Raw genomic sequence first — 25268 nt, forward strand, 5'->3', positions numbered from 1 at the left:
TGGTTCATAATAAACACAACAAAACAACTGGTGGTGGTCTTCTCTTTCTCTGCTGGGCCGATGTTCTTCCCGACGTCTTCTGGCTTCATGCGGCCTACTTGGAAATATAAAAAGCACAAACCGTGTCCATTTTTATTTAGGGCAACAGGGGCCAACTAAGGGTGGTCCACCTGTTTGGCATAGGTGCCACCTTACCGAGGTCCGCAAGCAAAATTCCCTGGCCACTATGGCCGGTCTCCAACAGAGGTGCCCTGCCCCAGAACCTGGGGTCCATCAAGTGGTACTTGGCCGCAGAACAGCGGTCCATAAAGTGGTACATCAACGCAATGCATGCTGGTTCTGGGAATCTCGTGCGCACAATGGCCATCTCACGCACGCTCCCCTCGGCACCCAATGGCGCACAGGTCCTCAAGTGGGAGACAAAAGGGGGGAAGACAAATGAGCGAGGGGTAAGGTCACAAGGGTACACGTCAATAAAGGCAATGCAGGGTGAAGTGCGTACGGAGAGCGAAGTGAGAAAAACTCATCCCTACCGTACGTCACCCCCCCTGTCACCTACACTACCCTTGCCCTTACCCCATATTTACAAGAATTTACACCTTTACAAATTCGTCACTACGTCTTGTCTTCCCCATCTTTCCCTTCTACACCAAATTCGTCTCCAATCCCTCTACTTCAAAATTTGCTATCACCAATTCATCATCAATCCTCATAAGGAGGGAGAGATGGAATTACGCACAATGTCACACCCACGTCATGATGCGTCTCTCAATCCAAAACATTTGCATCAAAAATAATTAAACATGGCATGGTGCGCAGTACCTGTCACCTCAGGTGAGTGGATGCAGATGCTGCGAGGAGATCCTTCATCCTAACTATCCTCTAAATGATTTTAACACGCTTTACACTACCCGGGGTCTTTCCCTGCCAATCCATTGGCCACTTACACTATGGGTTCTAACAACCAATTCCCATTGACCAAACTGTGGTGCTTCTCAATTTGGGGTCTCACTCCCCCGATTCATCTCCCGGTGCCCTCGCACAATTTCTGGGCTGCGACGTGTAGCTCTCCCAGCAGGTCTACCCACCTGCACACCTCCACCACTGTAGTTGCCACCCGAGCTTACCTGCTCCTCACCCTAACCTATCTAACTGGGGAAAGCCCCTCCTGGCTCTGTCACCCCACTCGGTGCCCTCTGGCACTGGGCTACCCGGGTCCGTCCTCCGGATCCTCGGGCCCCATCCACAACAACTACCGGCTCCCAGAGCCCACCTGCGGCCTCACCTGGCCGACATCCTCACAGGTGTGGAGTGCCCAAACCAACTACACACACTAACAGGCTACACGCCCAGCCATTTCCACAACACTAATGCACCCATCCAATCACCATTCTTCCACCCGCACCACAGATGCCAATATCCAACCACAATTTACCTATACCCTCTACCTAACACTTACACTACCCGCCCCGGGTATCCGTGATGGGGGTCCACTCTTCCCCCATTCACACCTTCGCACCATCCACTCCACTCCACAATTTCCACCATACTCACTCCACGACCATCCATTCCAATACTCCATATATTCCACACTACCATTTATTCCACACAGCCACATACACCTGTTGTTGCACACCTGTGCCCTCACACCTGGTGCCACCTGCACCCTCCTTTCTTCCTGGACCATTTGGTCAGCACAACACGCAATCACCACTACTCCCTCATACTCTGCTCCATTCACCTGTTCAGTTGCACACCTGTGCAATCACACCTGTTCAATCACACCTGTTCAATCCTCAAACACACGGCATCATCTCAGCTAACTACTCCCCTCTGAAACTTGCGCTTCCCAGTCGTCCCTTTAAACTATTGCGCTCCCACGTCATTATCATCCATACTAATCTACCTGCGTCCCCACTACAGGTATCAGTCACTAACTAATCTTAACGTTACCTAATGTCATCTTCGCTAGATCCCTACCCACAATATCCTAACCCACCCGGGCTAGTTTTCACTGCCATCAACCCCATAATCTAGTGCTCCTTTGCCCCCCCCTGTGAGGGATGACAGAGTTGCCATCCCACCACATGGGGGGCGTTCCCACTATCATCCCCCCCAGTCCTCTGACGCTATGAGCCCCCGTCGCAAGAGGTACTGGGTCCTGCCTCGGCATCTAGAGCCGAGGCGATCCATGAGGGCGCCTGCTCGCCGGCATAAGGTCTTATCCGGTCGGCATGGACGATCCGAGGGGGGGCCCGTGGCCCCATTTTGATTTTAATGACCACGTCACAGATTTGCGACAGGACGGCTCCCGGGCCTTGCCAGGGGGAGGTGAGTTTTGGGCACCTGCCCTTCCGCCTCCGGGGATTAAAGAACCAAATCTTCATCCCCGGAGCGTATTGACTCCCCTGGCTCCGGTCGTCGTACCTACGCTTCATCTTGGCCCCTGCCAGATGGAGCTGGCGGCGGGCGAAGGCATGGACCCGCTCCATGCCTTCCTCCAGGTGACGTGCGTAACCCTCCCTCGGCGGTGTATCCGTGGTGTCTGGCACGGGACCGCATAGCAAGTCGGCGGGAGCCCGTAACTCCCGCCCATACATAAGCAACGCTGGACTGCATGCGGTGGCCCCGTGCTGGCTAGTTCGGTAGGCCATCAACAGGTACGGGAGATGTTCGTCCCAGTCATCCTGACGGGTGGTGGTGAACAATGCCAGTTGTTGGATCAATGTTCGATTGAACCTTTCCACCATCCCGTCAGATTGTGGCCGCAAGGGCGTGGTCCTGGTTTTCCGAATTGACAGGAGTCTGCACACATCTTTTAGCAATTGACTTTCAAAATTTCGACCCTGATCGGTGTGCAGCTCCTGTGGAATCCCGTGCCGACATACAAATCCTTCTACGAAGGCCTGTGCTACCACCCCTGCTTCTTGGTTGGGGAGGGCATAGGCCTCCGGCCACTTGGTGAAATAGTCCATTACAACGAGGATATACTTATTACCTTGGCGGGTGCGGGGCAGCGGTCCTAGAATATCCATAGCCACCCGCTCAAGGGGGGCCCCCACCTGATGTAATTGGAGGGGGGCCCTCATCCTCCGTGCTGGTCCCTTTTTGGCAGAACAGGCGTCGCATCTCCGACACCAGTCCTGTATGTCGCGCCCCATATTCACCCAATAGAACCTCCGGCGGACCCGAGATATTGTCTTTGTCCTGCCCAAATGGCCGCCGGAGCGGGTACCATGCACCTGTTGCAATATGACGTTCTTGAATTTGTCAGGGACTATCACCAGCCAGGAAGTTCTATCAGAGGGAACCTCCACCCACTTGCGATACAAGATGTTGCCTTTCAATTCCAGGGTCTGCCACTGAGCCCAATACGCCTTTGTTTGCGCCCCGAGGGGGGTGACCTCTTCCCCCTTTGGTCTTTGCCCCAATTTGACCCATTGGAACACCGGCCCCAGAACAGGATCCTCCTGCTGGGCCGTGCTCCAAGCCAACTCTCCAAATTCCTCGTCCGCGGTTAGTGGCAAAATTGGCCCTCTCACCCGGGTTTCCCGGACGACGAGAATCGGGGCGGAATCGCCCAATTGCTCCCTCTCCTCGTGTCTCGCACAAAATTTACAGTTTTCCCCCAGACAAGGACGCCGAGAGAGTGCGTCCGCATTACCATGGGCCTTCCCGGCCCTATGGGCCACATCAAAATCGTACTGCTGCAACTTTTCCAACCACCTTGCAATTTGGCCCTCCGGTTCCTTGAACCGAAGGAGCCATTGCAAGGAGGAATGGTCAGTTCTAACCAAAAATTTCCGCCCGTACAGGTACGGGTGGAAATGGTTCATGGCAGCCAGCATAGCCAATAACTCTTTGCGAGTGACACAATAATTTCGCTCGGGCCTACTTAAGGCCCGACTATAGTAACCAATCACCCTCTCCACGCCCTCCTGTGTCTGAGACAAAACTGCGCCCAATCCTTCCTGGCTCGCATCCGTGTCCAGGGTAAATGTCCCGTCACTAGTGGGGTAAGCTAGAAGGGGTGCGGATGTTAGACACCCCTTCAATTTTTGGAAGGCCTCGTGGCACTCCCGTGTCCAATTAAATCGCGTCCCCTTCTCCGTAAGCCGTAGGAGGGGACGGGCCAACTCCGCAAATTTCGCCACAAAGCGCCGGTAGTAGGAGCAGAGTCCCAAAAATCCCCGCACCTCCTTGATGGTACGTGGTGCGGGCCACTCCTCTACCGCTTTAATTTTGTCTGGGTCCGTTTTTACCCCCTCGCGGCCGATCACGTGACCTAGATAGGCCACCTCTCTTGCAAACAAAGTGCACTTACTCGGGTTCAGCTTCAACCCTGCCTGTCTGAGGCACCCGAACACCTGGTCCAAATTAGCTACCGCCTGGGGGAAGGTCTTGGCATGTACTAGGACGTCATCCAGGTACACCAGGCATGATTGCCATGGCATGCCGCCTAGTACATGTTCCATCAATCTTTCAAAGGTGGCGGGGGCGTTACACAAACCAAACGGCATCACAGTAAACTGATACAGTCCCTTACCTGTGGAAAATGCCGTTTTCTCCTTCCCTGCCCTATCCATCTCCACCTGCCAATACCCACTCTTGAGGTCCAAAGTTGAGAACCAATTTGAGCCCGCAACGGCATCGAGGGTGTCATCAATCCTTGGCAGGGGATATGAGTCCTTGAGTGTCACGTTGTTTAGCTGGCGATAGTCCACGCAGAACCGCGTGGTCCCATCCTTCTTTTTGACCAGCACAACAGGTGACATCCAAGGACTTCCCGAGGGCTCGATCACACCTGCGTCGAGCATTTTTTCAACCTGCTCGTCAGCTTCCGCCCTCTTGCTCCAAGGCAGCCGTCGGGCGGCCTGACGAATAGGCCGGGCCTCACCGGTGTGGATCTGATGTTTCACCAGGCCCGTACGTCCAATATCCTCGTTGGACAAGGAGAAGAGGTCCAAATGGGACCCAACCAGTTTGTGTAAGGCCTCCCTCTGGGTACCTCCCAACTTTACACTACTACGTTTTACCATCTCGCAAATGGGATCTGGCCAATTCCTAGAACTTATTGAAGGCTCCCCCTGGGGCCGGCTCGGCTGGACGTTCTCGCCCCTCACTGACGCGACTTCTCTAACTGGGGTGCAGCCAGCTACCTTCGTGCCCCTCACTATAGTGCGTGGTTCTGTGCTAATATTAATTACTCGGACGGCCACCACCGGCCCGTCCGATTTTACAAGGGTACGGCCCACGATTAAACCAGGTATGGATAGCACTGCCACCGGTTCGACCAGGCCGCAGGATTCCTGCCATGTCGGGCGAGCTGACCATCGGGCCGGCACTATGGCCTCGGCCCCCGGAGGGATGGTCACGGCCTCAGGAGCCTCCAGCTCCACCCTCTCGGCCGTGCTCACCCCCTCCAATGGTAGCTCTTCCACTCCCCATCGCAGGATCCCCCGACTCAAGTCGATTTTACAACCGCTGGCAGTCAACAAATCCAACCCTATTAAGCATGGGTCGCACACCTCCGCCACCCAAACCTCTATCTCTTGCTTTACCGATCCCAACTTGAGGGTCACAAAACCACGCCCTATGATCGGAGCCGTTGCCCCGGTAGCCAACTGCAAACTATGATTTTCCAGACGCTGGATTTTACCCCAGCCTTCTGCACTCGAATTAAGGACCACGGGGCTGATGATCGTGGCGCTGGCTCCCGTGTCCACCACGGCGTCTACCCCCACGCCGGCAATTTTGCACCGAATTGTCAAACTACCCGTCCCAATTCGGCCACAATGAATGACCTGTCGCGTCAACGAGGGCTTCTCCCCATCCCCTACTGCCGAACACCGCCCTGCATGCCCGGCACGTTCTAGTTTCCCGGGCCCTGGCGGGGGGGTGTCTGAGGTCGGCTAGGCCGATCGATACGGGGCGGAGTTGAGGGCATCGGTTGGCGGGAAACGTCCCGGCGCGGAGCTCGACACTCCCATGCACGGTGACCCATCCGAGCACAATTATAGCACCTCACCTGGTAAGGTGCTTGCCTCCGGTATTCCAAATCCCCCCCCCCCCCCCCTGTATGTCTGAATTGGGGTACTCTGTCGGGGACTACCGGGTGCCACCGCTGGGGCCGCCTGCCATGGTCCAGGTCCCGCCAGGCGCCGATCCACTAACCTCCGGACCATGCTCTCCAGGTCAGGGCCCCCGTCGGGGGCGGGCCCCCTTGGGGGGCCGCCCCCCATCACGGGCCCCATCTGACGCACCGCCACTGCGTGGCGCTCGCCTCCCCGGGCCAGGGGCCTCGCTGCTTCCCAACGGGCTGCAGCGTCGGCCGCCTGACTCATGGTTTGCGGGCGCCACATGGCGAGCTGTTGCCGGAGCTCCAGATCCGGAAGGGCCTGAATAAAGTGATCCAGAGCCAGGCTTTCCTGGGAACTCGCTGCCATGTCCGCGTGTGCAATCCCGACCGCGCGGCGAATATCGTGAGCAAGTTCCCCGATGGTCTCCTGGGGCTTGCGTTTTCGCTGCGCAAGTTGGGCTTTAACAAGCTCGCTTTGCTGTTCAATGCCGAACCGATTAATTAATGCCGCACGGAGGGCTGACAGGGTGAGAGCACCCGGTGGTAAAGCCGTCAGCACCTCCGCCGCCGCACCGCGCAGTGCCCCCACCAGGTGTACTCCACCTTCGTCCGGATTCCAACCGTTGCCTTTACACACGTACTCAAACTGCGCCAGGTACGCCCTCAAATCACTCTTGCCGTCATACGGCGCGAGTGGGACCTTGTGGGCGCCCGAAGGTCGGACCCCGCGCGTCACTCCTTGCGGGATCAACGCGGGACCAGCCCGTTCGGGCTCCCACAGTACGCTATTCCCGGGGGGCTCCCACGCGTCCCCCGTCCCTCCAAACACTACCCCTCCTGGTGTCGATGCCTGGGTCGCCCCTCCGCAACCCGCTACCCACGCCATACCCCCACATCCTTGCTCACCAGCACCCCCCTCACTCCCCATAGCCAAACCTCCTTGCACACCTCCCCTGTCCATCCACTCCGGACCAGTCATACATCTTACCATTGGTCCCTCACGAACACCCGGGTCTACACCACCCCCCAAGCCCACTGAATCTCCCCTCACATCATATGCATTGCCACTCACCTCCGTACCTCGTCGTCGCACCTCCTCTGCCACCTGCAAACTTTTTATTTGGTTAGTGAGCACCTCATCATGATTTGAACACAGACCTTGTACATATTCCATGACTTCCTCCTTTATCTCCCTCTTAGTTTCCCTCCGTCTCTTCTTAATTTCACTCACCCCCTCTTCCACCTCCTCTAATTTTTCCTTTACCTCCTTCATCTCCCGGTGCGCCCCCTCTATCTCTTCCTCTAACGCCACCTTAACCGTTTCTATGTGCGTCCTCACCTCTCGGTCCTTCGTCTCCATTACTTCTGTCACCTCCTCCAACTTCTTCGTCAACCCCTCATGTACCATCTGACATTCCTTTTGTGTTGCTATTAATTCGTTTTTAATGTCCTTTTGTGTCGCTTTTAAACCCCCGATGATTGCAGTGTTCTTTTCCACTTGGTCCGCTAGTTCCCTTTGTCCGACTGTCAGCTGTTCTACTCCCTTCGTCAGACCCTCTATGCCCCCCTGTAACCTAGCCGTATTATTCCTCACCTCTTTCTCCATACGCTTCTCACCTCGCTTTACCTCCTCGCGTAGCCCCGAAACCTCCTCACTTACACCTCGTCGTATTTCCTCCATCTCTTTTGTAGATGCCACCCTCATCTGTCCCAATTCATCCCTCTGAGCATCCAGTTTACTTTCTAACCCGATTTGCACCTCCTCTATCTGGTTCCCCATTCGTTTGATTTCCCTGGCAGATTGTTCCCCTATTTCCCGCAATTTGTCCTCCATCCTATTTTCTAACCCCATTAACCCATTTTTCACCTCTTTTATCCCGTTGTCTAACCCCTCAAAATTATTGTCTAACTTCCCAAATTTTTTGTCTAACTCCTCAAAATTATTGTCTAACTTCCCAAATTTCTTGTCTAACCCCTCAAAATTATTGTCTAACTTCCCAAATTTCTTGTCTAACCCCTCACCGGTACCCCTCGCTTCGTCCCTCATTACCCCCAATTTGCCTTCCAATCGCTCACTATTAGCCCTTGCTTCGTCCCTCATTTTGTCCATAAGGGCCCCGATTTGTAACAACAAAAGGTCCGAATCCAACGGCGGCGCTGCTACGGTCGCGGGCGCGGCAAAATTTGGTGCCGCTACACCCACGTGCGCGAGGACGCCATTTTGCGCGCCTGAAGCCTCGTGCGCGAGGACGCCATTTTGTGCGTCTGATACCCCCTCAACCGCCTCCTCATTGCTCTCCTCCTCCCTTTCTTCCCCTAAGTCCTGGGTTACCCCTAACCCGTCTATCTCCTCCACCGACATCCGATCGCCTTGATTGTCCATGGCGCGATCTCAAAATTCGGGTTTTATAAAACAAAATTTCGGCAGCTCGTAATTTTGACCAAAAATTTTTTTTCTACACCTTTTAAAAATTTGGTTCGGGCCTCGAATCCCACTCCCAGACACCAATTGTTACGGTTGCGGTTTAGATGTTATGATGGGCCGAGCGGATGGTCCAACCGCGACCGTTACAGGATCCCCAATTGGCCCGACTCCCCCAACGTTGACCAGATCGCACCACAGATATTCAATCGGGAAACCTCTAAAGCGACCGAAAGAGAAGGAAAAGAGAAGAAGACAGAGTACGGAGGAAGAACAGATTTATTATACACACACAGGCAAAAAGAAGGAGCGACCAAAATTATTTACAAGCAATGGATGGAAGAAGCAGTCACACAGTGAATCGTTAACTTATACTATTCAATTTACTTAACCCCAGGACAACATTCAAGACAGACGCCGTTCACACTTACACGGGGGAAATTGCAGGCAGGATTGGCGGAGGTGGGTTGCTGGAGAGGGAGGCAGGGTCAGGTCCCTTCAACCGGCAGGGCTGGAGGTAGCAGCTCTCAATTCTTCGCGTTTTTGGCGGGAAAACCCTCGGTCGCGTCGACGCTGCTGATGCTGTAGACGTCACGCGCTGGCTCGGTCACACCTGCTCCTCTCCTTCTGGTGGAGCCGTCTCCCTCCTCTCAGCGCGTCTCTCCAAAGCTTATTTCCTCTCCAAGTATCTCTCCTTTGTGGTTTAGAGCGTCTCTCATCTCACAGCTCACAGCTCACAGCTCAGCTCACAGCTCATGTCCTCTCTCATGTCATCTCCCGTGTCATCTGTTGAAGCAGTCCCTTCCAGTCGCTTTTATTACTCGGGGCGGAATCAAGCCGCCGGCTGCGAGGGCACGCCTACCGGGTCGCTAACCGCGGTGCTGGTTGGCTGTTAGGGCTGTCCGATTCCTCCTTTGATCATTACGACGTGCCACGCCTGTGAGTTGGCGGCTCCTACCCCCCATCTTCTCCGAGATGAGCATATGGGCAATGGCGGCTTGCGGGATTGAACACCACTCGCACCGCTTTTGAAAGGAACTTTGGAGAGCGGAGATGATTGGGGAAATTGAAAGGGGCCTACGCTTATTTCGTTTGATACAATGCAGAGTCAATCTAGTGGGAAACACATATTTAGCCTACATAGAATAAGGAAATAAACTATTTAAAAAGATATATCGTGGCCTGTGTGTAAGTTTCATGGAATTAACTAGGAGGACGGCTGCGACCATTATTTACATTACGAGGGTGTTACACACAACAAAACCATACTTTTCACATTCGTTACAATATATATATATATATATATATATATATATATATATATATATATATATATATATATATATATATATATATATATATATATTGTTGCGGATATGAGGACTGTATATTTTTTTGATTGTGTGCTTTATTATTATTATTATTATTATTGTTATTCTGCGCCCCCTGCCTCCGGAGCTGTGTAAAGGTGAAAGGGCATCCCATAATTAGTCCACAAGCATACACGTCAGCCAATAATAGAATACCCCTGTTCGATAGTTATATCTTATTCTGTGTTTTAGAGTAAGGCTGTGTCTCCCATTAATTGAAGTACTCCATTGCACCAGTGAAAGAGAATAGATCCCCTTTCATTCCCATCCCCAAAATCTCCATTTCCTTTCACATCCCCTTTCGTCATTGCCAAGCCTCGATTGCCAATTACCTCCCCTCCAAAACCACCATTGAACATGTGCTCGGGTCGGGGAAGAGGGGCGTGCCCGCCCGTCGTCATCAAGGGCGGAGCGAGAGGGTCGCGTGACCAACCAGGGCCGAGGTGAGCACACCGATGGGCGTGTCCTGAAGGCCGGCGGCTTGATCGCCGGAGGCGCTATAAAGGCGCGCGCGCAAGAAGCGGAGTTGTGTGGTTTTGGTCGTCAGTGGTTGCGTTGTGGTGGTCAGTGGTTGCGTTGGTTGTGTCAAGAGTCGGTTGTGGTGGTCAGTGGTTGCGTTGGTTGCGGTGAGGAGTCGGTGGTGAGGAGTGAGTGGACCAAGAAAGAGTTGAGGGTTTGGACCAGACGAGTCAGACAAGTCCTGGGAAAGCAGCGGAGGCCACAGCAGCAACAACACCCAACAGCCACTTGGGGCCTGGACGGCGGTTTTGAGCAAGGCCGTGAAGGAACGGCGGCTGCTAAACGCGCCGATCGTGCTGCAGGACCCCCTTGGACCTTCCTCTCCCTCCAGCCATCCACCTCCTGCCTTTCCACCCTTCTTGTGTATGTGAGTTTGTTTTGTTTGTTCTGTCCCTGGGTTAATTAAGTCTGTATAAGCTAGTATTTGCACTGTGTCACCTGCGTCTTATGTGTTGTAAATAAACGTGACTGCTTCCTTTTTGCTTGTGTGTACAATAAATCCAATTACTCTTCTGTCCGTCTTCTCGTCTTATTCCTTTTCCTCTTTGCATTTCGTCGTTTTAGTCTTTTCCCAGATTGGGCAGCTGCGGTGCGATACGGCCAAAGTTCTGGGTGAATCGGGTGAGTCGGGGAACAACTGTTCGGTCGCGGAGCCTTCGCTCGGCAAAGTAACATCTAAACCGCGATCAGTAACAATTGGTAGTCAGGAGTTGGGATTCGGACCTGGGACTAAATTTGTTAGGCCCAAATTTTGGAACACCAATTGTGTTATTACAGTAACAATTGGTGTCGGGAAGTGGGATTGGACCCGAAGCGCACTTAACGCGCTCAAAATTACGAGCTGCTGAAAAATTGTGTTTTAAAGAAATAAAACCCGAATTTTGAAATCGCGCCATGGCTGGTCAAGGCGACGGGATGCCGGTGGGTGAGCTAGAGATAGACGGGGTGGAATCGACCCAGGACCTCGGGGAAATGTATGTGGATGAAAGAGAGGAGGAGAACATTGGCAATGTGGTTGAGGGGGTATCAGGTGCACAAAATGGCGTGCTCGCGCACGTGGTTGAAGAGTCCCAAAATAGCGGCGCAGTGGAGGGCGAGCCCGCGGTGGCGGCTGGGGACGCTGGGCAAACCGGGTTTGACCTCAGATTATTCTTGACCCAACTGAATGCAAAAATGGATAGGATGGGGGGCCAAATGGGAGAGATGGGGGGCCAAATGGGGGCAATGAGGGACGAAGCGAGGGGTACCAATGCCCAAATTGGGAAGTTAGACAAGAAATTTGGGAAGTTAGACAATAATTTTGAGGGGTTAGACAACGGGATAAAAGAGGTGAAAAATGGGTTAGAGGGGCTAGAAAATAGGATGGAAGGCAAATTGCGGGAGATAGGGGAGCAATCCGCCCGAGAAATTAAACAAATGGGAGAGCAGATAGAGGAGGTAAAAATCGGGGTAGAAACCAAATTGGATGCTCAGAGGGATGAATTGGGACAGATGAGGGTGGCATCTACCAAAGAGATGGAGGAGATGAAAGAGGGGATACGACGAGGTGTGGGTGAGGAGGTCTCTGGGCTACGCGAGGAGGTAAAGCGAGGTGAGAAGCGTATGGAGAAAGAGGTGAGAAATGGGGCGGCAAAGTTACAAGGGGGAATAGAAGATCTGACGGAGGAGGTGGAACAGCTGACAGAGGGACAAACGGAGTTAGTGGAGCAGGTTCAAAGGAACACTGCGGTACTAGGAGGGTTAAAAGCGACACAAAGAGACATCAAGGAAGACTTAATAGCGACACAGAGGCAATGTCAGATGGTACGTGAGGGGTTGACGAAGAAGTTGGAGGAGGTGACAGAGATAATGGAGACAAAGGACCGAGAGGTGAGGATGCACATAGAGACGGTCACGGTAGCCTTAGAGGACGAACTTGAGGAGATGCACCGGGAAATAAAAGAGGTGAAGCAAAAATTAGAGGAAGTGGAAGAAGAGGTGAGTGAAATTAAGAAGAGACGGACAGAAACTAAAAGAGAAATCCAGGAGGAGGTGATGGAATATGTGCAAGGTCGGTGCTCAACTCATGATGTGATGCTCACTAACCAAATAAAGAGTTTGCAGGTGGCAAAGGAGGTGCGGAGACGAGGTGCCAAGGTGAGTGGCGATATAATCGGCAATGTACATGATGTGAGGAAAGCTTCAGTCGGCTTGGGGATTGGTTTGGATCCGGGTGTTCGTGAAAGGCCGTTGGTGAAGTGTGTGATAGGTCTGGTGTGCGAAAAAAGAGGTGTGCGAGAATGTCCGACCATGGGGTGTGTGAGGAAAAAGTGCGCGCCGACCAGTGAGTGTGCTGTCGAGAGTGAGTCGGTCGTAGCGCGTGTGTGAGGGGGTACATGGAAGCGCGGTGTGGTAAGTGTTACGGAGGAAGTAACGAAAGAGTGTGCGCAAGAGGATGCGCGAGAAAGGTGTGTAACGGACAGGTGCATGGGGAAAGAGTGTGCTGTCAAGAGTAAGGGGGAATGCACGCCGGTGGTGAGTGTTACAGAGGATGTAACGAGAAAGTGTACGCCTGTGGTGAGTGTTACAGCGGATGTAACGGGAGAGTGTGCGCAAGAGTGTGCGCGAGAAAGGTGTGTAACGGACAGGTGCATGAGGAAAGAGTGCGCTGTCAAGAGTAAGGGTGAGTGCGCGACCGAGAGTGGAGGTGAGAGTAGTGAGAGTGACACGGAGCGTGAGTTGGTTGTGACAGGTGAGCGAGGATGTACACCTGGAATGGAAGGATGCACACCTGGAATGGTAGAGCGTGTGTGGGAATGCACACTTGAGTTGGTCGTGAGGCACGTGGTTGGGTGTGCGAGTGAAAGCACACCTGTGATTGTCACAGAGGAGGTGGCCGAGGAAGGGGCGCGAAGAGGTGTGTTGGTGAGGTGTGCGAGCGACGAATGTGTGCCAAGGTGTTCGGTGGTCAGGTGTGTGACCAAGTCTGTGAGCGGAATGAGTGTACCGAGGTGTGTAAGGAAAGGTACGAGGAGCATGGGAACAGCTGGAGGTATGAGCAAGAAAGGGGTAGCGTATGCATGTAAGCATGCAGGTGAGGCATCGACGGTAACCGGGTTAGCGGTTAGAGCGACTTTTAGCCGAATCGGGCCCTCGGTGCGTGCCGGGCTTCGCGTGCCGCGAGAACCAGCGGGGATCCGAGCCACGGCGGGTTCGAAAGGACCGCCGTACGCGATCCACGCTGGGCCTCGCTTGGAACGGCCGCTTCCGTGCTCAACTAGGCGGAGCGGGCAGCCCGATAGGAAGGGTCGTCATGGCGACCACGTTTTGTTGAGACGTGCCGGCAGGTCGAGATCGGGCAATTGGATGGCTCCGCGCCGAGGTGGTGCGTGGGATCTCGGCACGGGTAAGCCCCCGTCCCTGCCCCGAATGCGGGACGTATCCAGCCGCTGGCACAAAAGAACCCGCGTTCATTGCTCGGCTGTACGAAGCCGAGCTTTAGAAGGGAATTGGCGCACCGAGAGGACCTAATAAGTAGACGGGTGATGAGGTTAGTGTTTTGGACCCAAAATTAGAAAAAGGCAAAATTTGATGATTGGTACGGTGATTAGCAGTAAATGACAAATTTTTGATTTGTTGGATTTGGACGAGCGAAATTGATAGTAGGACCTCCCCGATGTGGTGGGATGGCAAATCCACCATCCCTCACAACGAGGGGGGCAAAGGAGCACTAGCTTATGGGGTTGATGGCAGTGAAAACTAGCCCGGGTGGGTTAGGATATTGTGTGTAGGGATCTAGCGAAGATGACATTAGGTAACGTTAAGGTTAGTTAGTGACAAGGATACCTGTAGTGGGGACGCAGGTAGTTTAGTGTGGATGATAATGACGTGGGAGCGCAATAGTTTAAAGGGGTGACTGGGAAGCGCAAGTTTCAGAGGGGAGTAGTTAGCTGAGATGATGCCGTGTGTTTGAGGATTGAACAGGTGTGATTGCACAGGTGTGCAACTGAACAGGTGTATGGAGCAGTGTATGAGGGAGTAGTGGTGATTGCGTGTTGTGTTGACCAAATGGTCCAGGAAGAGGAGGAGGATGCAGGTGGCACCAGGTGATTGCACAGGTGTGCAACAACAGGTGTATGTGGCTATGTGGAATAAATGGTAGTGTGGAATATCTGGAAGATTGGAATGGATGGTCGTGGAGTGAGTATGGTGGAAATTGTGGAGTGGAGTGGATGGTGCGAAGGTGTGAATGGGGGAAGAGTGGACCCCCATCATGAATACCCGGGGCGGGTAGTGTAAGTGTTAGGTAGAGGGTACAGGTAAATTGTGGTTGGATATTGGCATCTGTGGTGCGGGTGGAAGAATGGTGATTGGATGGGTGCATTAGTGTTGTGGAAATGGCTGGGCGTGTAGCCTGTTAGTGTGTGTAGTTGGTTTGGGCACTCCACCACTGTGAGGATGTCGGCCAGGTGAGGCCGCAGGTGGGCTCTGGGAGCCGGTAGTAGTTGTTGTGGATGGGGCCCGAGGATCCGGAGGGCGGACCCGGGTAGCCCAGTGCCAGAGGGCACCGAGTGGGGTGACAGGGCCAGGAGGGGCCTTCCCCAGCTAGATAGGTTAGGGTGAGGAGCTGGGTAAGCTCGGGTGGCAACTGCAGTGGTGGAGGTGTGCAGGTGGGTAGACCTGCTGGGAGAGCTACACGTCGCAGCCCAGAAATTGTGCGAGGGCACCGGGAGATGAATCGGGGGAGTGAGACCCCAAATTGAGAAGCACCACAGTTTGGTCAATGGGAATTGGTTTTTAGAACCCATAGAGTAAGTTGGCCAATGGATTGGCAGGGAAAGACCCCGGGTAGTGTAAAGTGTGTTAAAGTCATTTAGAGGATAGTTAGGATTGAAGTCTCCTCACACCATCTGCATCCACTTACCTGAGGTGACAGGTACTCCACACCATGCCATGTTTTGATTATTTTTTTTACTGTGCAAATGTTTGGAATGTGAGACGCATCATGACGTGGGTGTGACATTGTGCTTTGATGTTCCATCTCTTCCTCCTTATGAGGATGGATGATGAATTTGGTGATGGCAAATTTTGAAGTAGAGGGATTGTGGAGACGAATTTGGTATAGGGAAATATGGGGAGACGTGACAGTAGCGACGGATTGGTAATGTGTAGATTTTTGTACATATGGGGTAAGGGCAAGGGTAGTGTAGGTGACAGGGGGGTGACGTACGGTAGGGACGAGCTTTCTCATTTCGCTCTCCGTACGCATTTCGCCTTGCATTGCCTTTTTGATGTGTACCCTTGTGACCTTACCCCTCGCTCAATTGTCTCTTTTGTCTCCCACATGACCTGTGCGCCATTGGGCGCCGAGGGGAGCGTTTGTGGGTCGGCCATTGTGCGCCCGAAATTCCCAGAACCAGCTGTCTGCATCGATGCACCACATTATGGACCACATGTCTGTGGCCGAGCACCACTTATGGACCCCATGGGTTGGGGCATGGCCCCTCTGCTGGAACCAGCCATGAGGGCCCAAAATCTTGCTGGCGGACCTTGGCCACAGGGCACCGATGCCCCACAGGTGAAGCACACGTAGTCGGCCCTGTGGGCCATAAATAAAAGAAAATAAAAAGGACACATTGGGCACACTTTATTGCAAATAGGCCGCCAGTAAGAAAATGAAAGAATGACAACATCTGGAAGACCAAATAATAATAACCAGCAGAGGGAGCCGAAGAGCAAGAGATCACCTGCAGGGTTAGGGGTTGTTGATTTTATTTTTATTGAACATGCATTGAACACTGATGAACTATGGTGACTGCACCGATTGGTGCTTGGGTGTGTATTGGTGTGTTTTTGGGTGCTTTAATGGTGCGTCGATGCAGAGCAGACTGTCTCCCCCCCCCCCCAGAAAGAACAATCACAGGTCCTGGGTTAGTTTTGTAAATAAAAATAGCGTCATTGTAAATAATGCTCCCCACCGTCAGTGTATAGTTTGAAGACCATTCCGCAATTCGGTTAACTGTGGGCGTAAGTCTGTTAGGCAGGGTGCAATGGAGCAGCGGGACACATTTATTTATGTTTTAAAACTGTCGCACTCAGGGTCAGGTTAAAAGTAGAGGGAACTACACCTACGTGTCACACTAAATAAAAGTTGTAGGCCCGGGATGTGCCAAAGAGGAGGAGGGTGCAGTGTTGCGGATATGAGGACTGTATATTTTTTTGATTGTGTGCTTTATTATTATTATTATTGTTATTCTGCGCCCCCTGCCTCCGGAGCTGTGTAAAGGTGAAAGGGCATCCCATAATTAGTCCACAAGCATACACGTCAGCCAATAATAGAATACCCCTGTTCGATAGTTATATCTTATTCTGTGTTTTAGAGTAAGGCTGTGTCTCCCATTAATTGAAGTACTCCATTGCACCAGTGAAAGAGAATAGATCCCCTTTCATTCCCATCCCCAAAATCTCCATTTCCTTTCACATCCCCTTTCGTCATTGCCAAGCCTCGATTGCCAATTACCTCCCCTCCAAAACCACCATTGAACATGTGCTCGGGTCGGGGAAGAGGGGCGTGCCCGCCCGTCGTCATCAAGGGCGGAGCGAGAGGGTCGCGTGACCAACCAGGGCCGAGGTGAGCACACCGATGGGCGTGTCCTGAAGGCCGGCGGCTTGATCGCCGGAGGCGCTATAAAGGCGCGCGCGCAAGAAGCGGAGTTGTGTGGTTTTGGTCGTCAGTGGTTGCGTTGTGGTGGTCAGTGGTTGCGTTGGTTGTGTCAAGAGTCGGTTGTGGTGGTCAGTGGTTGCGTTGGTTGCGGTGAGGAGTCGGTGGTGAGGAGTGAGTGGACCAAGAAAGAGTTGAGGGTTTGGACCAGACAAGTCAGACAAGTCCTGGGAAAGCAGCGGAGGCCACAGCAGCAACAACACCCAACAGCCACTTGGGGCCTGGACGGTGGTTTTGAGCAAGGCCGTGAAGGAACGGCGGCTGCTAAACGCGCCGATCGTGCTGCAGGACCCCCTTGGACCTTCCTCTCCCTCCAGCCATCCACCTCCTGCCTTTCCACCCTTCTTGTGTACGTGAGTTTGTTTTGTTTGTTCTGTCCCTGGGTTAATTAAGTCTGTATAAGCTAGTATTTGCACTGTGTCACCTGCGTCTTATGTGTTGTAAATAAACGTGACTGCTTCCTTTTTGCTTGTGTGTACAATAAATCCAATTACGCTTCTGTCCGTCTTCTCGTCTTATTCCTTTTCCTCTTTGCATTTCGTCGTTTTAGTCTTTTCCCAGATTGGGCAGCTGCGGTGCGATACGGCCAAAGTTCTGGGTGAATCGGGTGAGTCGGGGAACAACTGTTCGGTCGCGGAGCCTTCGCTCGGCAAATTAACATCTAAACCGCGATCAGTAACAATATATATATATATATATATATATATATATATATATATATACAGTGGGACCTCTAAATCCGAATTTAATTCGTTCCAGCGGCAGTTCGGATTGGGAAAAGTTCGGAATTAGAAACTATTTTCCTCATTAGAAATAATGGAAAGTGAATTAATCCGTTCCTGGACCCCAAAAATCCATTATCAAGACACTTAACTGCAAATACACATGATTCAAGGTAAAATAAGATGAGTAAATGCCCGAAATATCAAATAATAATAATAATAAAAACAAGAAATAAATGTACTAACATGAAAATAACTGCATTTACCTTAGTGGAGAGTTCTGATGGTGCATGTGGAGGCTGGAGAGGAGGAAGGAGGGAGAGGGTTTTATTGCTTGGAAGGTGAGGCACCTTCCAAGCTAACATCAGATGACTGTGCTTCTGGTGTTTGCTCTGTTTGTCTCTTAACACCACTTGTAGAGGGTTGGGGCTCACTAGGCTTGCTTTCTTTAGAGAACCACCTCTCCAAAGTTTCCTGGTGTTGGCGACTTTTCTTAATTTTTCTGAAGTGGTCAATCACATTGTCACCGAACAAGTTAATTCTCCTGTTAACCACTGCTTTATTAGGGTGCCACCTTTCAACAATGGCCTGTGTTTTAGACCAATGGAAGCACAGTTCTTTAATTTCAGCACTGGAAATGTTACCACTAGCTCCCTCTTCCTCCTCTGAATAAATTTCCACTGCCACTTCTTCTTGCTGCATCTTGTGGAGGTGCTGAAGTTCTTCTGTGGTGAGTTCCTTGTTGTGATCCTCCACTAACTCCTCCACATCCTCTTCACTCACCTCCAAGCCCATGGACTGACCCAATGCTACAATAGCAGGCACAATAGGTTCTTCAAAGCCTTCAAAATCTCGACGTTCGCGGTGGGAAATATGAACGACGCTAACGCTATGTTGGCGGTTCGGTTATAGAAATACATTCGGAATTAGGGACAAAATTTTCTCGAATTTACGGTTCGGAATTAGAGTAGTTCGAGATGAGGGGCGTTCGGAATTAGGGGTCACTACTGTATATATATATATATATATATATATATACAGTCACGTGAAAAAGTAAGTACACCCCATGTAAAGTTTTGACTTTTTCAACATATTTCAACAAACAGCTATTTGATCTTCATTTCAACAATATTGACAGATAAAGGTGATATAATATAACAAATATCATCAAACATTTACATTTTGTAGTCCATTGTATCTATCTATAATTCCAGTAATCTCTGTGTGTATGTATGTATGTCTGTATGTCTGTGACCGCTGTTTCTCGACAACCACGGGTCCGATATACTTTAAACTTGCCAGGTATATTGCTGGGGACCCGAGGATGTGCCTTTTCAAGGTTTCATATTAATCGGACAAGTAGTTACCGAGCTATGTCCAAAAAACGATTCAACCAATCAGAGAGCAGCGAGCTATCACGTGTGCCGAACGTGCCGAACAGACTCTGCCTCGGACGGCACATTTGAGAGCGTATTCATTTATTTCACGTTGGCAAACTATGTTGCCGCTATGTTGGCGTTAAACTATGTTTTAAAACTAATTAAAACTAATTTGCGATTCTTTCGCTTTCCTGCGCGTTTGTGCACGCTATGGCGATTTCTTTACCAAACTCCGCAAGCCGTTCGCTTTGGACCAAACCATTTCATGTAAATAGAGGGGGGGGGGATTGTCACCGTACTCGCAAGCCGTTCGCTTTGGACCAAACCATTTCATGTAAATAGAGGGGGGGGATATAATTTTAGATATAGATATAGTACGGGCATGCCCTAGTAATCTAAATAAACATAAATGCAAATTTCGCATGTGGAAAAAGTAAGTACACCCCAACAGTTATCACTACTTCAAATACCTAAAATTAGAATCAGGTGCACCAGCTCAGGTGCAAATGATTAGAACATCGTTGGAGAGGATGTTGGAGGAACCTGTCTTATTTAAACCTCAGACATTTAGTTTGGTTTGCTCTTTGTTGTTGAAGTGTGTGGCGTCACCATGCCTAGATCAAAAGAGCTCTCGGAGGCCTTCAGAAAGAAGGTTAAAGATGCCTACGAGTCTGGGAAGGGATTTGAAAAGATCTCCAAACAATTTGAAATCAATCATTCGACTGTCCGGAATATCATCTACAAGTGGAGAAGATTCCAAACAACTACCAACTTGTTCAGGCCAGGCCGCCCCAGCAAGTTCAGCCTGAGAGCAGACCGCAAGATGCTGAAAGAAGTCTCCAAGAACCCCCAGAATGTCATCACAGGACCTATAGGTAGCTCTTGCCACCGTTGATGTCAAAGTGCACGAGTCTACCATTAAAAAGAGGCTGCACAAATTTGATCGACATGGGAGGTGTGCCAGGAGGAAACCTTTGCTGTCCAGAAAGAACATCAGGGCAAGACTAAAGTTTGCCAATGAACACCGAGGCAAAGACCAGCACTTCTGAAACAATGTGATCTGGACAGATGAGTCAAAGGTAGAGCTATTTGGCCACAGTACCAGAAGACATGTTTTGGTGAAAACCAAAGACAGCATTTGACCACAAGAACCTGATACCAACTGTGAAGCATGGTGGTGGAAATATTATGGTTTGGGGCAGCTTTGCTGCATCAGGGCCTGGGCAGCTCACCATCATAGAATCCACTATGAATTCTTCATTGTACCAGAGGGTGCTTGAGGATAATGTGAGGCCATCTGTCGGGAAGTTGAAGCTCAACCGAAGGTGGACCTTGCAACATGACAATGACCCTAAACATCTATCTATAATTCCATTAATCTCTGTGTGTATGTGTGTGTGTATGTATGCGACAACGATTTCTCGACAACTACCGGTCCGATATACTTGAAACTTGCCAGGTATATTGCTGGGGACCCGAGGATGTGCCTTTTCAAGGTTTGAAATTAATCGGACAAGTACTTACCGAGCTATGGCGATTTAGCCGTTCGCCGTTCGCTTTGGCGTTGCGAATGGACCAAACCATTCCATGTAAATAGAGGGGGGGGTTCTGTGGTCGTTGCGAATGGACGAAACCATTTCATGTAAATAGAGGGGGGGGATTGTCACTGTACTCGCAAGCCGTTCGCCGTTCGCTTTGGCGTTGCGAATGGACCAAACCATTTCATGTAAATAGAGGGGGGGGGGATATAATTTTAGATAGATATATAGTACGGGCATATATATAGTACGGGCATGCCCTAGTACCATTAAATCCACCAAGGAATGGCTGAAAAGAAAGAAATGGAGGGTTCTGGAATGGCCAAGTCAAAGCCCGGATCTAAATCCCATCGAGATGTTGTGGGGGGATTTGAAACGAGCTGTGCATGCAAGAAACCCCTCAAACATCGCACAGCTGAAAGAATTCTACATGGAGGAGTGGGCAAAAATTTCTCCCAGTCGATGTCAGAGACTGGTAGACAGTTATAAGAAACGCCTACTTGAGGTTGTTTCTGCCAAAGGAAGCAATACCACCTATCAGAGCCAAGGGTGTACTTACTTTTTCCACATGTGAAATTTGCATTTATGTTTATTTAAATTATACAATGGACTACAAAATGTAAATGTTTCATGATATTTGTTATATTATATCACCTTTATCTATCAATATTGTTGAAATGAAGATCAAATAGCTGTATGTTGAAATATGTTGAAAAAGTCAAAACTTTACATGGGGTGTACTTACTTTTTCACGTGACTGTATATATATATTGTTACGGATCTTGGAGTACGGCACTCCCGTTAGCAATGGGGGGGTTTATCCCCTTGTCTTGTTAAGCTGGTCCTGGAACTATCCCGCTCCTTTGCGGGGTGAGTTTGGCCAGGGTGATTGGTCAACGGGTTCCCAAATACCTTCACCAATCTCTCCGCAAAGCAGGGAGATGAGTCCCTGCTCGAACCGCGGATGTGATGGTAATTGCCGAGCGGTTTAGCGATCCGCGATCCGAGCCGTTAACAAAAGGACTAAACCCGATTAAAAGCGGTTGGCCAAATTGTGCCACAGGTACTCAATTGGAGACAGGACAAAAGAGATCGGGTGAGAATGAATCAAAAAGAGTCAAGGAAAAACACAGGTTTATTAATTATGTACACTAAATGAAGAGGAAACGAATGGCAAGAATATACAAAAGAAGAAGAAGCAGGACACAGGGCAGCCTTCTCCAATCTTACTTAGCAAACGCCCCAGACAGAACGAACACACTTACACTCAAAGGGATGGAAAGGCAGGAATGGCAGGAAAGGAGGAGAAGGTCCAAGCAGATGGCACAGGCGTCGAGGTCCGCTCCAGGTCGCGCTCCGGTCCATGCTCCGGGCTTGAGCAAAAACCCGATGGCAGCTGCGCGTATGGTTTGCACGCGGTCAGACAATGCCAATATATTTCTTGGGGAAAATGGCCTCCTGCTTATGTAATAGGTCAACACCGCGCTTTTCTCCTCTTGCTCGAACCTCTGGTGTCGCCGTCGTGCTCATCTCCTTTGAAGCAGTCCCTCTCGGCCGCTTTTATTGGGCGTTGTTAGATCAAGCCGCCGGCTCCCAGGACACGCCCAATGGTGAGCTTGCCTCGGCTCCAAGAGCTTACCGGTCCCGCCCCTCGACGAGACGTTGACAGCGCCACGCCTTGTTCTTGGTGCCCAACTTACTCCTCCCCCTTTTTCCTCCAGAGGACCGAGCGCATGATGGCGTTTGCACGAGTCGTACAAAAGCACTCTTACTGCCATTGAAGAGATTGGGGCCTATTCTTATTTGATTGATGCAACGTAAATTCAAACTATTGGGAACACAGCCTTAATTACACACATACTAATGAGATATCTATAGAGATCCTAAGGTGTGCTACGTGTTGCTCGTGGACTAGCTATGGGTGCGATCTTTAATGTTAGACAAATGGGGGTATTTACAGGGGATTATTTATAAGGGAACATTTACAAAAATTTACCAAGTGGAGGGTTCTAAAAACCTCAACAATATGTATGTATATATATATAAATATATATATATATATATATACATACATACATACATACATACATACATACATACATACATACATATATATACTAGGCGAAAGCACCCGGCGTTGCCCGGGTTCTTTTTGAATGAATTTACTACTATAATTTAGCTTTTACTCCCGGCTGTAAAAGATTGACTACTATAATTCAGCTCAGCTTTTAATTGCGAAATGGGCCCAGCCTGGCCAAAGCGGCCTTGACCGGCCTTGCCACCTAGCCTATAACCTTCCCCAGGCCCGTCCTGACATTTTTAGTTTTTTTTGAATGAATTTACTACTATAATTCAGCTTTTACTCGCGGCCGTAGAAGATTGACTACTATAATTCAGCTCAGCTTTTAATTGCGAAATGGGCCCAGCCCGGCCGAGGCGGCCGCGACAGGCCTCGCCACCTAGCCTATAACCTTCCCGGGGCCCGTCCCGACATTTTTTGTTTCAGAGGTTTCCTCCTATCTTTCATCGTTCAGGAGATTAGCACGTGCAGACAAACAAACAAACAAAAACTTTCTTTTATATATATAATACTAGCCGAAAGCACCCGGCGTTGCCCGGGTTCTTTTTGAATGAATTTACTACTATAATTCAGCTTTTATTCGCGGCCGTAGAAGATTGACTACTATAATTCAGCTTTTACTCGTGGCCGTAGAAGATTGAGTACTGCAATTCAGCTCAGCTTTTAATTGTGAAATGGGCCCTGCCCGGCCGAAGCGGCCTCGACAGGCCGCGCTACCTAGCCTATAACCTTCCCGGGGACCGTCCCGGCATTTTAAGTTATTTTTGAATGAATTTACTACTACAATTCAGCTTTTACCCCGCAGCCGTAGAAGATTGACTACTATAATTCAGCTCCGCTTTTAATTGCGAAATGGGCCCAACCCGGCCAAGTTGGACCTCGACTGGCCTCGCCACCTAGCCGAAAACCTTCCCGGGGCCCGTCCCGACATTTTTTGTATTGGAGGTTTCCTCCTATCTTTCACCGTTCAGGAGATTAGCTTGCGCAGACAAACAAACAAAAACTTTGTTTTATAATATAGAGAGAAGAGAAGAGAAGACATAATGTAAGATATATATATATATAAAATTATATATATATATATATATAATTATATATATATATATATATAATTATATATATATATATATATATAATTATATATATATATATATATATATATATATATATATATATATATATATATATATATATATTACTGGTCAAGAACTTGGCTCGTCGCATAGCACCAAGTGGCAGAACTTTCAAGAGCTTGGGATTAAAATAATAAACTAGAAAGAGCAGAGATTGTGGACCCTTGCCAGGACGTGTTTTCAGTGTTTTTTAAGGCTTTTGCATGAAAACAAATATGGCAGCCGAACCACGTGACCGATGACGTCATCTTTTTTCTTCTTTTTTTTCTCCACCAATTTATCCCTAGAAGATGATCAAGAAATTTCATCTTGATCAGATGAAGTTTTGTACTTGTCGAAGTATGACGTCATAATGGAGGCACCTATGACATCATCATTAACATATTTTATTCCCCATGGAGAGTTTTTTTACAATGAGCCATGTCTCAATTTTTGCTATTCAGCACTTTCGGAGATATAGAGGTACAATTTTTTTGTTTTTTCCAAGATGTCGCCCATACCACGTGACCTATGACGTCATCATTATCATAAATAAATTATACAGGTGGAGGTGCACCTCTGGTGAAAATTTCCTGTCAATCGGACCAACGGTTGCAGAGAAAATCATATTTATTCTGTGTGGACAAACAAACAGATGAAAAATCACTCACAGAGCGACACTTGGCAAAACAGAACAAAGTAGAATCGCACTCAGTGGAGCATCCTTTTTACCTCAAAAATAGTTGGTGGTTGAATTCAGTCAGCTGAAATGAAAATCACATTCAAATTCCAAGTCAATCGGATGAAAATTGAAGATTTTAGAAATTTGAAATTGTTGCTGACCTTTGGCCTATGTTGACCTTTTGGCCTATGCTGATCTCAAAAATAGGTCGTGGTTGAATTCAGTTAGCTGATATGAAAATCCTATTCAAATTTCAAGTGAATTGCATGAAAAGTGAGGATTTTAGAAATTTGAAAAGGTTGTTGACCTTTGGCCTATGTTGACCTTTTGACCTCAAAAATAGATGGGGTTCTGTCGGACCACGAACTCTACCATTTGGTGAAGTTTCGTGAAGATCGGTCTAACATTATGACCTTTAGGCAAGTATAAGTGAGCGGACAGACAAACAAACACACACAATCTGGAGTGATCAACCAACATACTTGTCAAATTTTTTTTTTTTTTTCAAGTAACAAACGGACTCAAATGCAATACCCATCAAATGGTCGAGTTGTAAATGTGTAAAGCTCAATTGGTCTGAAGGTCTAAATGGGTCTAAATGGTTGGTCTAAAGGGTCTTAAAAGGTCTGAAAGGTGTGAAGGTCTAAAGGGTAGGAAGGAGTCTA

General features: G+C 49.7%; 1 protein-coding gene across 1 annotated transcript in view; it reads left to right on the forward strand.

The window, feature by feature from the left end:
* ENDOV (endonuclease V) overlaps positions 1-25268 on the forward strand; it is a 164671-nt gene that overhangs the window by 133618 nt on the left and 5785 nt on the right. The gene's annotated exons all lie outside the window — the stretch shown is intronic.

Source organism: Myxine glutinosa, chromosome 5 (assembly GCF_964187855.1).
Source record: "Myxine glutinosa chromosome 5, kmMyxGlut1.1, whole genome shotgun sequence".
Taxonomy (NCBI): Eukaryota; Metazoa; Chordata; class Myxini; order Myxiniformes; family Myxinidae; genus Myxine; species Myxine glutinosa.